The 5,101-nt window shown below is 41.2% G+C and overlaps 1 pseudogene; it reads right to left on the bottom strand.

Moving 5' to 3' along the window:
- Window positions 1-787: 787 nt before the first annotated feature.
- On the bottom strand, window positions 788-3,765 carry LOC139374470 (spermatogenesis-associated protein 7 homolog; annotated as a pseudogene).
- Between the last annotated feature and the right edge of the window lie 1,336 nt (window positions 3,766-5,101).

Below are 5,101 nucleotides of genomic sequence, written 5' to 3'. Positions count from 1 at the left end.
GGCGTGATACACGGCAGATTTAGAGGCAATGACATCAGACAGCTGGAATGTCAGGCAGGGAAAATGACAAGAATGAGACAGCTGCCACCCTGCTTACGACGTACGTTATTCAGCCCCGTACACCGAAAACCTATATTTCTGCTCATGTTATACTCATTTGTGAACTGTCCGTTTACTTTACTAATTTATGAATGTCAGCTGAGGTTGCTGTAAAATAGTGTGATACTGCTGGATGAAAATAGACGCACACACACCCCTCCCACTCGGACAAAGCTGAGACAAGTTGACTTTTGTGCAGAGTGCATGATGAAAGAGGAGGCGGGTTCATAACAACATAACAAAACATTTTATTGTAAACATGAACAACACTGTTAGGCAGTCACAGCAAAGGTCACAGTTAACTAGGCTACATGTTGCAGAGAGCACAGTGCCTCTTATTAAAGGTATTTCCTAGAATATTGACTGATACTCAGTTATTTGAAACCAATAGGCTACAAAGTGAGCAATACATTGATAAATATATAAAAATACATTTCTGGTCTAGTTAATTCTCATTATTGTGTAACAATAATCAAAATACATATTGGTCAATACTTTGTACCGTAAATCTCCATGGCAATACAGTGTCCAGAACAGGAATGGGCATTTACAAAAAGTATGAAATATACAGCTTCCGTTTATAAAACACATTCGGGATTCAAAAACCTCAATATCAAGTTGCTCGTAGCGAAAATAGCATCCGTTGACTTCAAAGCTCATTAAACTAATCCTTAAAATACAAATAAAATCAGAACTCATCATCACTGAAAGAGGCTAGAGTGTTTATATTCTCAGTGACTCCTGGCCGCTGGGAAATCAGATGCATTGGACACGTGGAAAGACTCTTCCAGCTCTTTGGACAGTCCACCACGATTGTCTTCTAGGTTGATTGTGATCCTCCTCAAGGGGCAGAGGGGTATTTTCACCAAGTGAAAGACAACAGCCTTTTTCCCTGTCATAATCCTGCTCATCAAGGCCCTCTGTACCTTCATCAGCATCAGGTGAACTAATAGACAGACACAGAGTCAGTCCTCTCAGGAGGAGGGCTACCATGTAACGGTGTGGATACTGACAATGGAACAACATTCTCCAGTCCACCACTGTCCTTGTTACTAAACAATGCATAGGGAAAAAGGCAATTGTCCTCTTTGGTTTCTGATGGTGATCCTCTGTCTAGAGATTCCATACCATGCAGATGACTATGAAGAAGGTCAATCTCTGTCTCTTCACCAGTCTCAGGCTCTGCACCACAGGTAGGTGTGTTCGCTGGACTTTACAAGTCATTGCGCAAAGTTTCCAGAAGATGGCGCATTTTGTCCTTAAAAATAACATAACCAAACTTATTGAAAAAATTTCACTGTGTGACACTGAGTAATTCTCTGACAGATCTCTAATTTCACGTACAGAATGTATCAGCTTGTTTGATTTCCTTTTTGCCATTTTGTATGTAAGCATGAGTGTAAAAAAACAACACAATAAGGCTGCCAGTGCAGATGCCCATGTAGAGTTGAGACACTCACCTCATCTAGTCAACGTTTGTTCTTGTCCACATGACGTTCAAACAACTCCTCTAAGACCCATTGGAAGAAGAAGAAATTAGTATCAATACCTACACGTGGTAACAACACATTCATATTCACAAGGAGACAGAGACCAGTTAATCAACATCATTAATGCCCCTTTTTAAAGACCTATTACAGGTTTCATGAGGTGGGATTATTACGAGTAACATCACTTGTGATGTATAGCCCAGCATTAATACCATATGAGGTGCTGTCGACAAGGTCTCTCATGTCCTGAGAAAAACAGTTAATATAAAAGTGGCATACACTATACAGTGCATTCGGAAAGTATTCAGACCCCTTCCCCTTTCCCACATGTTGTTACAGCCTTATTCTAAAATTGATTCAAGAAAAAAAATCCTCATCAATCTACACACAATATCCCATAATGACAAAGCGGAAAACAGGTTTTTAGAAATGTTTAAAAAACAGAATTACCTTATTTACATAAGTATTCAGACCCTTTGCTATGAGACTCGGAATTGAGAATGGGTGCATCCTGTTTCCAGATGTTTCTACAACTTCATTTGAGTCCACCTGTGGTAGATTCTATTGATTGGACATGATTTGGAAAGGCACACAACTATCTATAGTCAGGTCCCACAGTTGGCATTGCATGTCATTGCACAGTGACAGGATGCCACCTTTCCAACAAGTCAGTTTGTAACATTTCTGCTCTGCTAGACTTGCCCCGGTTAACTGTAAGTGCTGTTATTGTGAAGTGGAAACATCTAGGAGCAACAATGGCTCAGCCCCGAAGTGGTAGGCCACACTGTGAAGTGGTAGGCCACACAAGCTCACAGAACGGGCCGCAGAGTGCTGAATTGAGCAGTGCGTAAAAATGCAACAGTTCAAAACTGCTTCTGGAAGTAACGTCAGCACAAAAACTGTTCGTCGGGAGCTTAATGTAATGGGTTTTCATGGCCGAGCAGCCTCACACAAGCCTAAGATCACCATGCGCAATGCCAAGCGTCGGCTGGAGTGGTGTAAAGCTCGCCGCTGTTGGACTCTGGAGCAGCGGATGCCAGGAGAACGCTACCTGCCCCAATGCATAGTGGCAACTGTAAAATTTGGTGGAGGAGGAATAATGATTTGGGGCTGTTTTACATGGTTTGGACTAAGCCCCTTAGTTCCAGTGAAGGGAAATCTTAATGCTACAGCATATAATGACATTAGACTATTCTATGCTTCCAACTTTGTGGCAACAGTTTGGGGAAGGCCCTTTCCTGTTTCAGCATGACAATGCCCCCATGCACAAAGTAAAGTCCATAGAGAAATGGTTTGTAGAGATTGATGTGGAAGAACTTAACTGGCCTGCACAGAGACCTGAACTATCGAACATCGAACACATTTGGGAAGAATTGGAAAGCTGACTGCATGCCAGGCCTAATCGCCCCACAACATCAGTGCCCAACCTCACTTGTGGCTGAATGGAAGCAAGTCACCGCAGCAATGTTCCAACATCTAGGGGAAAGTCCAGAAGAGAGGAGGCTATTATAGCAGCAAAGGGGGGACCAACTCCATATTAATGCCCATGATTTTGGAATGTGATTACTTTGACGAGCAGCTGTCCACATACTTTTGTTCATGTAGTGTACCTTTCAGAGTACAGGCACCTGGACAATATTTATACATTTACACAATATTAATACATTCAAGGTACATTCATTATTTCTCCCTGTAGAGAAAATAATGGTAAGCCGGAATGGTTACTTTACAGGGGAACTATGTACTGTAGGTGAGACTGCTAGGAGCTGCTAGGGCTCTGAAGTGATCTTGAATTTATTATATCTAGCAGGCAATTTCACACTTTACCATCTTCTCCTATATTTATAAAAGCTTTTAAAGCAGTAATTAAAGGTTTAGAAAAAATCATTCTTACTCTGCAAAAAAAGCCCTCTTCATGATAGGAGATTTCATTATTTCTGGTGAAACCCTAGAAGACAACAATCAAGACAAAATACATACTTTTTCACAGAAAGCACAGCATTAAAAACACAACAAATACAGTCTGAAACCAGTATAAACAGTACCTGTATGAGAAAATGAAGTGATCGCTGCTTCTGCTCCTGTTTCTCTTGCTTCGTTGTCCAAATGCTGACAGATTCATTGAATTTTACTCATCGTCTGTGTCCGAGCGCTCACGCTCTGTACCATGTCCATATTAATAACAGAGTGAACAATTCATTCTGCTTTCATTAGTCTCCATGTGTTTAATTAAGCTTTCTAAACATTTACAAGTATAATTTGCTCAAAACGTTGTTAATGAGTTTTGGCGTTTTTTTCCCCTTATTTAGACCAGAGTTGTTTACTCTGCGTCTGAAATATTTGTGACTTCAATAATATTGACCTTGCAGCACAGTTAGTGTATTTCACCTCTCTCAATTTGAAATATTATTTTTATTGGATTCTGTTTCTTGCTACTCTCAGACAAACCAGGCTGTCAATATGATGGATGCTGCCTTAGTCATCTCCCCCTTTACTATTACCTTATGGCAAGACCTTGGCACTGCGTCCAGATCAATCACATTTGTCTCTATTCTAGCCAATCCTACTTCTTGTCTATCATATTCTTAGCATACCATACACCTCTTCAACCTTCTAATTCTAATGGATGCTGATCTTGCATTGTCTTTCATTTGTGGTAGTTGCTCTTAAATTAACAGCAACAAAACTCTATGAATTCTACCACACTTTTTTCCTAACTATATTGTATAATACTGCAATATGTTCCTCCAGGATTGAAGGGTTTAATCCAACCTCTGTGAATGTGAGCGGGCTGACTGAGGACTTCTCTCAGAGCTGGCATCTTTCCTCAACTGTTACCGCCGTAACGAGTCATTGTCTGTGAATGTACACAACGATGATTAACTAAATCAGGTCATATCGCCTATGTGTGATTTTCTTCTTCTTGGATTTTGTGATCGATTTCAGGCCACTCTGGTAGGCCTACATTATGATCAAATAGCCACAGTAGCCTACTTGGCCACGGATAAAACTGTAACTTATAGCGGGTACAGCCTCAGCATTCACAGTAAACATGTGCTGGAAGTTGCACAGAATTTTCACAACTTTCAAGTTTGCGCTCAGCAGACCTGTACATCTCCAGTACATCTCTGGAGCCGAGCTCCATGCCATCCAGGACCTCTATACCAGGCGGTGTCAGGGGAAGGGCCTAAAAATGGTTAAATACTCCAGACACTCAAGTCATAGACTGTTCTCTCTGCTACCACACGGCAAGCAGTACCGACGCACCAAGTCTGGAACCAACAGGACACTAAACAGCTTCTACACCCAACCCATAAGACAGCTAAATAGTTAGTTAAATAGTTAACCAAATATAATTTAATGTGGTTGAATTAATTGTTTGTGTGCTCTGATTGGTTGCAGCAGTTATGACTCTGGAGAATGCACCTCCAACGGTTTCCTACAAGATGGTGGTGCATAACTGCGTTTCCTGCCACAGGACAGAGAGGGAAAGACATGGCAGCGCTGCAATT

Source organism: Oncorhynchus clarkii, chromosome 19 (genome assembly GCF_045791955.1).
Source record: "Oncorhynchus clarkii lewisi isolate Uvic-CL-2024 chromosome 19, UVic_Ocla_1.0, whole genome shotgun sequence".
Lineage (NCBI taxonomy): Eukaryota > Metazoa > Chordata > Actinopteri > Salmoniformes > Salmonidae > Oncorhynchus > Oncorhynchus clarkii.
Note: the sequence above shows the minus strand (reverse complement) of the source record. Positions and strands in the feature narration are given on the sequence as shown.